The following is a 10,475-nucleotide window of genomic DNA, read 5'->3' as shown; positions in this document are numbered from 1 at the left end:
CGCAGACACAACGAATTTCATCGTTGAGAGACACCGTTTTTTCCGGAGACTTCAACTGCCCGGTGAGCCATATACCCAGTATGTAGCGGCAGTTAAACAACTTGCGTTGACGTGCGAATTTGGCTCGGCGTTCGACGAGCGCGTCCGAGATCAGATCATCGAAGGCGTCTCAAACCCAGCGTTGCGCGAACGTTTTCTGAACGCTGGCCGAACGCTTACGCTGGCCAAGGCAGAAGAAATTGGCAAAGCTTTAGAAGCCGTACAGCAAGCAAATGCAGCTTATGAGGGAACGCCGGTTTATCGCGTCGACGAACCTGTAACGAAAAATCCGACGATCGAACAGGGATGCATTCGTCAAGCAACTTCAGGTTTTCGAACGCCCGCTCGTGCTCGTGAGCAAGAAGGCGGATGGCGCAGTTACACAGCGTCGGGTTTCCACCGTGGCGTCCCCGGAACCGACGAAGGAGGTAGAAGCAGCCAAGATGGAAGAAGGCGCCCGGAGTTCGAGCGAGAAAGCCAGGAAGGGGGTCGTCAACCGTATTGCTATCGTTGTGGCTCTACGAAACATAATGCAAACGCAAGAAACTGTCCAGCCCGCAATCGTCGTTGCAACAATTGTAGAAAAATTGGACACTTCGCTCTAGTCTGTCGCTCACAGCATCAGTCCGCGACACTTCGCGCGTCGCAGGCGCCGGCCTCTACCGTGGAGGAAGTACACATCCTGAATTCTCCGCATATTCTGGGCATAGAATTGCCACAAAATAAGAAAGAGATAATAGCTACCGTAACGTTTAAAGGAAACCCAGTTCCTCTACTTGTCGACACTGGGGCTGCCATTTCTCTTGTCAACAATGCTGATTTTCGGAAATATTTTGCACGCTTCTACACTCTGTCGTCGTCAACCCTGGCTCTCCGGGACTACTCCGGCAAGTTGATTCCCACACTGGGCACCTTCGAAGCTGACATACAGTACAACGATACTCAAGCATCGGTAACTTTTCATGTCACTCGACAAGGATCTTCGTTGCTGGGCCTTGACGCCATTCAGAAACTGCACATCAACGTGATGGGGTCAACCCTCACTTGTCTCCAAGCCACTTGTCATTCGTTCGAGGTTCCGGAGAACACACCGCCAGGATTTGAAGCCTTGTTTTCGAGTGAGCTCGGTTTTGTCAAGGACTACGTCCATCAAATCAACCGCCGACCAGATGTTCCTCCCGTCAGTGCGAAGCTGAGACGCCTTCCGCTAGCACTGCGACAACAAGTCTCCGACGAGCTCGCGCGCCTGGAGCGCGAGGACATCATCGAACGCGTCGACGCATCGGAGTGGGTGTCTCCGCTGGTCGTCGTGAAAAAGAAGGATGGCTCCCTTCGCCTGTGTGTGGACTTGCGGGAGCCCAACAAAGCTATTGTCGACGACGGCTACCCACTTCCGCACATGGAGGAACTCTTGCAGTTGCTCGCAGGAGCTACGTGGTTCTCGAAGCTGGACTTGGCTTCAGCATACCATCAAGTGGGACTCACGGAAACAAGTCGTGAGTTGACAACGTTCATATCCCATGAAGGACTATTTAGGTTTAAAAGAGTCTGTTTTGGTTTAGCTTCTGCTCCGGCTACATTTCAAAAGCTTATGTCACACGTGTTGAAAGGCTGTACGGGCGTAGTGTGCTATTTGGATGACATTTTGGTGTGGGGACGGACCAAGGCGGAGCACGATCGCAACTTGAAGGAAGTGCTGTCTCGCATTTCCACAACAGGAATGAAATTGAATCAGAAATGTGTTTTTGCAGTAAGGGAACTCACATTCTTGGGGCACAACCTGTCGACCCAGGGTATATATTTCTCCCATGGAATCGAAAATCAAAGCTATAGTTAATGCACCTTCCCCTACGAACGTCAAGTCGCTGCAATCATTCCTAGGTCTAGCTGGCTACTACGCCAAGTTCCTGCATCATTATGCAGATTTAGTGGAACCGTTGCGGAAAATGCTCCGACAAGGTCAATCATTTGAATGGACGGTGGAAGCTCAGAATAGTTTTGATCAAGTTAAGGCACGTTTGGCATGCAAACCTGTTGTGCAAATGTTCAACCCGGAATTACCTGTCGTAGTCACCACTGACGCCTCAGACGTTGGCTTGGGAGCTGTACTACAGCAGAAAGAAGGGTCGCACCTTCATACAATTGCTTTTGCGTCACGCGCTCTGTCGCCGGCTGAGAGAAAATACTCAGTTGGTGAACGTGAGGCACTAGCCTGTTTGTTTGCTTGCGAAAAGTGGCATGTATATCTGTGGGGTAGACGTTTTACACTCAGAACCGATCATCAGGCATTGGTTGCTTTGCTTTCCGCCGGCGATTCGGGTCGCCGACCCCTACGCATCTCTCGTTGGACAGCTCGGTTGCTGAATTACAATTTCCAAATAGAGTACTGCAAGGGCACACAAAATTATGTGGCAGACGCCTTGTCCAGGCTGCCCGTCGCAGAAAATTCTGACAATCAGGAGGAAGAAATCGTTTCTCTGGTAACACCAGTAGTCGACAAGGCAACTGTACAAAATGCAACAGCTTCTGACGTTACCCTGCAAAAGGTCATCAGTCAGCTCAGCAAGGGCTGGTTGCACAAGAAGGCTCTGTCAGTTGATCTTGTGCCATTCTTTCACATCCAAGAGGAATTATCCTTTGTAGATGGTCTACTAATGCGAGCAGATAGCGTGGTAATTCCTGAAGTACTTCGTCCCACTTTCCTACAGTTGGCCCATGAATCACATCCGGGCATAGTCCGCACAAAAGAACTGCTAAGAGAACGCTACTGGTGGCCACAGCTTGATAGACAGGTAGAGGAATGCATCAAACACTGTCTCATATGTCAAGCAGCTGACAAGTCAGCTAAGCCATCCTTCACACCCCTCCAGCCAGTTCCCTGGCCGGACCGCCCCTGGCAGAAGCTAGCCATGGACATTGTGGGGCCTTTGAACATTCCGCCGAGTCCAACGTATGCCATAACGTTAATGGATTATTATTCCAGATGGCCTGAAGTCTACTTCACTCCTTCAGTAACATCCCAGGATGTCATTGACTTTCTGATCTCTGTTTTTAGCAGGGAGGGTTTTCCAGACTCGATAGTTACAGATAATGGGCCACAATTTGTTTCGAGACAATTCAAAGACTTTCTAAAAGAGAGAGGCATACAGCATTTGCGGTCATCAAATTACTACCCTCAAGCAAATGGTCTTATTGAAAGATTCAACAGAGTTTTGAAGGAGACCATTCAAATAGCTCAACTCCAAGGAGAACCCGTTAAACAAGCTGTCCTGCAACATCTGGGATGGTACCGGCTCACACCCCACTCAACTACGGGCGTGTCACCTGCAGTCCTGCTGCACGGCCGGCAACCGCGCTCGAAACTCGACATGAGCTGTACTTCCTTTCATAATTCGCAGCAAAGCACCTGGAACTTGCCTCAAACTTCCGCTACAGCAACGTCTCCAGAACACACATCTTCGGAGCAAACACAGGTGCGACAAAGGGTTGAAAATAAGCAACAGCAAATGAAATACTACGTTGATAGACGTAGAGGCGCAAAGCCAACGGCCGTGCAAATCGGTGACACAGTGAAGGTGCGGTCATTCAGAACAGGTCCATCCAAATACATTGGACCTTTCAAAGTCCAGCGACAGGTTGGTCCAAGCACTTTCTTACTGAGTGATGGTAAGGTCTGGAATGCTTCTAAACTGCATGGTCCGGGTACTGCCGGCCCCAGAAAATATTCCAAGCCCGCCAAGCATAGATTATTCCTATGCAGGCTTAGCACACGCTGCTGATAATGCAATGGCAGCAACTCGAAACAAGCTTCTAGCTGAAACAAGTGCCGAAATGTCCGAAAATGTGTCGCCTCCTGTTGCAGATACCCTGGATAACGCTTCGCGCAACGAGGGGGGGAAGGAATATAGGCCGTCAAAGTCAGCCGAAAGTGGCCGCACCACTGCGCACGAATCCACAGAGGACAGCAGTTGTAGTTTTCCGGAGCAAAGCGACCCAGGGACTTCCAGTTCGCACAGCCGCGGGCGCCCAGTGCGTCAGCGGAAACCACCTTTCTGGGCCGTAGACTACCAGATGTAGTTCTGGAGCGAAGGGTAGCACACCTGTTTTTCTTGGCCTGTAGTCGCGACTGAGCTGTCCGTGGCCAGTGGGCCAGTCATGGAGACTTTATAAAGCGGGTAATGAATGAATACTCCTGTATCGCTGTGATCTTTACTCACTTTGCTTTCTTTGCAAGTTCCTCATGTTTTCGCATTCAGCGCACAATGATGTTGTGATAGGTTGTGTATAATGATGAATCTCCTTGTGTGTTCTCTGTTACGGTGGATGTACAAATCTAGTGTTGTTTCTGGGTGAGATTGATCGTATGTCGTGCCCATAGTCACTGTATAATGTGTGTGCTTTCTTTTGCCATGTGTAATGACTGCTGAAATGAGACATTTTTGTGCCTTGAACACGTCATAACAGAAATAGCACAGCCATAAAATCGGATAGTTTCTGTTTGATGACCATTGTATAATGTTTGCTGTCTCGTGGCACATGTTAAGAGAGCAGTATTTTTCGCAATAGCTTAACATTATTTCCTAGGGGGAGACGATGTTGTGTGGCGCCCTCTTGGGTCGACACACAATTCACTTAGCTGATTTGTAAATCTGGTCTAACAACAATGACTTTGTTTGCTGTGTGAATAAAACCGTGGGGAACGGGCGCAAGCCCGCTTTTTGTTCCGCTCGGAACCGAGTCGTGTCCTTCAGCGGCCCGTTGCGGGCCTTGCCGGGGTGTTCATGCAACACCACACGCACCTTGAATCGAGACGTTGCCTTGACTCTTTTGGATGCTGCTGGTGGCACGCCAGCCGTTGCGCCCATTGACTCAGCGACTACTGACCCGCTATCTGGCCCCGTTCCTGCTGTGCAGCATGAGCCTACCCAGCCTTCACAGATGGAGCAGCTGTCTGCAGATGATGAGCGTCGATGCCTGGCGGAGCAGGCTCCAGCTATATGCAGTGTCAGTGATGACACTCTTGGCGCACGTGCCTGTGCTGTGCGTGGGCCAGAGGAAGACAAGGACGACGGCATGGCTCCGGCGCCGAGTGCCTGCACTGCTACATCTTCTGAGGCTCCTGCCGGATGTGCCACACAGGTAACAGAGTGCCAACCTGGCACTTCACTCCCAGACGGTAACTGTGATGCCGATGAGCAAATTTTAAGTGTGGCCTCGAAGCGCGGTGTGTCTCCGAGTTCTGCCTCCTCTGAGGAGGACAGTGTCCCCGCCAAGCACAAGTCCCGCCGTCGAAAGTCAAAGAATAAGAAACCTCCTCGGCGCTCCAGATCAGGGAGAAAGGGCGTCAACACTGGGGAGGTCTCACCTTCCGGAGTGATGCCCCCAGACATCGTGGATGTCTGATTGAAGCTCAAGTTAGCCACCATGGCGTCTAACCAGCAGTTGACTGTCTCAACACTCAACATATGTGGACTCCGTTCAAGGCAGAAACAGGTACAGTTACGCCGATTGCTTTGGGGCAATCGGCTAGACATTGTCGCTATTCAAGAAACTAAGATAGAAAGTGAAGTGGATACAGAGATAGCCCTGCGACCTTTCCTAACAGATTACAACGTCTGTGTGTCGCACTCAGTGGGTCTTTCGGCAGGTTGCTTTCTTTTCTTAAAGAAGAGTCTACCTATTTCTGACTTTAAGTACCAGGTTGACATAGAAGGGCGTCTGATATGTTGTGACTTTCGACTGCATGGCGAGTCGTGGAGGGTTATCAATGTGTATGCTTCAAATAATCCGGTGCAACGAGCAGTTTTTTTCATGCAATTGCAACTCTCCTAGGATGTGATCGTGTGCGACCCACGCGATCGCACAGGTCCTAACCAAAACGCCGATAAGAGCTCTGGTATATTATTGTCTATTACCGAAAACGCAGGTTTAATTGATGCCGGATTGTCATCCGCCTTCACATACATCATGCAGAGGAGCCTCACATTCACGCCTTGATCGCATTTACGTTTCCGTAGATCTCCTTAAACGGCACATTTCATGTGATGTCAAGCCTGTTTCTTTCTCAGATCATGCTATGGTCATTGCGCGGATTGGAGAATGCGCCCGTCCCAAATTTCAGCCGCAGTGGGAACTGTGGAAGCTTAATTCCGAGCTTCTAAATGATGAGCATTTTCAGCAACGAGTGATGACAGCTTTGGAATCTTGCTTGGTCACGGATGTCCCATTATTTGCAGCTTGGGAGATGTTTAAGCTAGAAGTTCGTAGCATAGCTATTGAGATCGGCTCCGTGAAGTCTTATCTTAAGCATGGTGAGGAGAAACGGTTACTTCAGAGTCTTTATAATCTGCATGCGCTTGAATGTGAGGCTCCTGGCTTGTACACAGAGGAAATTGGTGCTGTTAAGTGCAACCTTCAGAAGTTTGATGCAGAACGCTATCGTGCGGCCCGTGTACGATCCCGCAGCAACCGTGCTCTGCACTCTGAGGACGTAGCAGGCCCATCGCCCACGGGATTTTACACGGCCGCTGTCGTTCACCAGGAAATGCACGTTGATGGACTCTCTTTTCGAGCCCCGAATTCAATGCGAGCCGAGGAAGTAGCGATAGCGCTTGCTGCCGCCCACGCCAATTCGAGAATCATCATTACGGACTCCCGAAAAGCATGTGATCATTACTTGGCAGGGGAGATCTCCCCCTTAGCTGCTTGCATTCTAAGACGGACTGCCACTGATCCAACACCCAAAAGAATCATTTGGGCTCCTGGCCACCAGGGCTTACGAGGTAATGAGGCCGCTGACGCGGCTGCCCGAGCGCTTACTCACCGGGCTCCTCATCCCAGCTCTTCTGGCTCGGAGACTAACCAGCCGCTGCTGCGATTCAAGGAAATTATAACGCATTATAGCGACATCCACCGCCTTTTCCCGGCCCCTGCAAAGGGGCTGAGTAAGACGGAGGAGCGAACTTTAAGGCGCCTGCAGACAGGTACTCTACTCTGTCCTGCAATCTTAAAGCATTACGATCCTAACACGGATGGGCGATGCCCACACTGTGGGGAGACCTGTGATATCTTCCACATGGTGTGGGCATGTACTCAAAATCCCCACCTCCCCCCTTCCCCTACCCCTTCCAGAGAGGCATGGGAGACTGCCCTTCTCAACTGCTCCTCGCTTGAGTCCCAAAGGGCTCTGGTGAAACGGGCTAGAGACGGGGCATTGTCATGCGGTGTCCCGGACTAGGGACGCCGACCATGTAGCGTGGCCACTCTGTGGCTCCCAAACTCTATTTCAGAAATTAAAAGTTTTCACCACCACCACCACTAGACAGGCCTTGCTAGATAAGCGTCGTCATGTGGCTGCCAAGCGAATTTCTGAGCTCTACTGTGGTGGTGCCCTGGTCACAAGTACAGATGTCATAGTTACCGAGTTTGAAAACCACTATAGCTCTCTGTTTGCTGCCACGTCTAGCACTGCTGATGATGATCATATAGCGCGATTGGTGTCCATGATTAACCCACTCAATGAGGATGAGTGCAAGGCAATAAGTGGCTCTTTAAGCTTGGGTGAATTGCAAGATGCAATTGATCAATTGCCGCTTTCGAAAACCCCGGGGCCTGACGGCCTCTCAGGAGAATTTTACAAGGCATTTAAATCCGTTCTAGCCCCTGTCCTGCTCCAAATTTTTGAGACAAGTATTGATGTTGAATTTCTGCCTCAGTCATTTACGAAAAGTCATATTGTCTTTATACCAAAGACCGAGGATAAGGAAAAACTTCGATTTGTAGATGGCTACAGACCAATCACGCTTTCTAATGTAGATTATAAGATTTTTGCTAAAGTACTGTCAAATCGGCTGCAGCTTGCAATGTCTACTTTGATTGGGCCTCATCAAACATGTGGCTTGCGGGGACGATCAATACAATCTAACCTACATGTAGCGCGTACGGTGTTGCAGTATTGCAGTGACGCTCAAGAACAATTAGCAATGCTGCAAATTGGCCTGGCAAAGGCATTTGATCGAGCGTGCCATTCATTTCTTTTTGCACTTTTAAATCACGTCAATCTCGGTTCAATACTTTCTACTGGCATACGCCTTTGTTACAAATCCTGTACCACGCGCTTGATTGTTAATGGCTGTCTCTCGCAACCAGTCCCAATTCAGTCTTCGGTGAAACAAGGGTGCCCACTGTCTCCGCTCCTGTTCGCATTATACTTGGAGCCACTTTGCATAAGTGTTATAAACAGCAGAGCTGTCAATCGTTTCCGAATAATGGGCCACGAACTGAAGGTATTGGCTTATGCAGATGACCTTGCGTTTTTTTGTACTGATAAGCCAAGCATCGATGAGGTTATTCGTTTAACGAGGACTTTGGTTCGGTGTCAGGAAGTCGGATTAATCGCTATAAGAGTTGCGGTCTTTGGTTTGGTAGCTGGGGTACGACACCTGCTAAATATGCTGGTATAACATGGACATGCAGGCCACCAAAGTACCTTGGCGTCCCTTTGAGTGCCTATAAGCATAGCGCACATTATTGGAAAGACCACGTGTCAACTCTTCAGCGCTATGCTCAAACGTTTGTCCCCCATGGCCTCTCAATTTTTGGCAGGGCGACCGCCTGTAATCTGTTTCTCGCCACTAAAATATATTATGTACTGCAAATTATTCATTGCGCAAGACTTCCTATCCAGCGTTTTCACAGGGTTTTCGCTACTTTTGGGTGGGATTCGTCTTTCGAATCCATGAGGCGTGATAACCTTTTTCGGCCTGTAAGCGCTGGTGGCCTTGGTCTAGTTCACCTGTATGCCCGACAGATAGTGTCACGTTTCATGTTTTTCCGTGACACTACACACCCAATAGTACGTTCATTCCTGCAAACAAATTTAGTTCATGTTTTACCCAACCTCATTGTTTCTTCCAATCTTTGTGACCGTCCTTGTTTGTGGGGCATAATGCAAGAGGTGTATTTGGCTGTCCGTTTCCTACTTGTTCGTTTTTCTCCTGAGTTCCTTTTTTTAGTGTCGAGGAAAAAGTTGTATAAGGATTTGATTAGTATGCTCTTCCCTCCGCCCATGTACCGCTCTCTGTATTTTGGTTTACCTGGGCATGACGTACTCAAAAGAGTACGTAAGATGCCAGTCTCGCCGTGTACAAAGACCTTTTTCTTTAAGTTACACACCGGTACTTTGCCCGTTAGAACATGGTTAGAGAAAAAGGGCATTTTTGTGTCTACCGTTAATTGCCGCCTTTGTGATGAACCAGAAACAATTGAGCATTGTTTCATCAGTTGCTAAGATGCAGTACTCTTCTGGGATATCCTGCAACGCACATTTAAAAAAAGAATTCATCTGACTCCACATTCTGTTCGCTATCTCACTGCGCTGTCATTTGTTGATGAACCCCTGGACATGTTCTTTCTGATTGGACTGCACAGCCTCTGGAAAACCCGCATGATGGACAGACACTGTGAACCTGTTGTGTCTACAAAGGATCACTTCAGTCGAATGGTTGTCCATCTAAGAGACGTGTATGCCCCGACTGAGTACGAACCGGAGTGGCACTCACTATTAGTGATGTGCTCTGCATTGCCCCTTTTCTAGTGCATGGTCTTTTCAATATGTATTGTTTAACACTGTTTTCATAATGGCTTGTATATAGTTCATGTACATAGAACATTACATCACTGTAATAAATACCATGTTGAAAAAAAAAGCTGGCATGGCGGAGTGGTAGCGTGCTCGTCTCGCACTCCGGGGACCGGGGTTCGATTCCCGAGCTTGGCCAATTTCCTTCTCGGCTTTATTTATTTATCTGGTCTGACTAGAAAGGTTAATTCGGCTAATTGGTTAAGTAAGCAATTTACTAAACTCAGTCCCACTTACTTGGAGCATCACTATACGGTCACTTTAATAGGTTGCATGGTTAGTAGCCAAAGTACAATGGGCCCCGTTTGAAAATCGCGCACTGTGACGTCACGACCGTTTCGACCAATTGAAAAGCGTGGCATTTCTGTCGACAACTGCTGCTTACAACGATGAGGCATTAAAGGCTTCCGCCTTAATAACCTGAATTATGCATGGCATCCGTGTGGACAAAAGCACTCTTACGGGTTAGTGGCCCAAATGCCAAGATAACGCATGAGCAGAGATTTCTTGTCCTTTTTAAGGGCATGACACCGTTTGTCCCAAAGAATGTGATTGCTTTCTGCTATAGTCATGCATTTAAATGAATTTGCTTCCGTGCAGAATGAGGATTCACGGAGTGCACAGTCAATAAGGAGAGAAGCGGTGATCTTTTTCGTTTTCTTTTTTGTCGTTATAAATGCGCATAACTTAAATGGTGTTAATAGGCAGTATTTTTCCATTCTTATCAAACCACATTCAGCGAAGTGAAGCAGCCTATAACGGAGTCCTTGCTGTGCCTGTGTTGAAAGGTAATTGT

The sequence above is a fragment of the Amblyomma mixtum genome, chromosome 5 (assembly GCF_055824585.1).
Source record: "Amblyomma mixtum isolate Tamu chromosome 5, ASM5582458v1, whole genome shotgun sequence".
Taxonomy (NCBI): Eukaryota; Metazoa; Arthropoda; class Arachnida; order Ixodida; family Ixodidae; genus Amblyomma; species Amblyomma mixtum.
Note: the sequence above shows the minus strand (reverse complement) of the source record.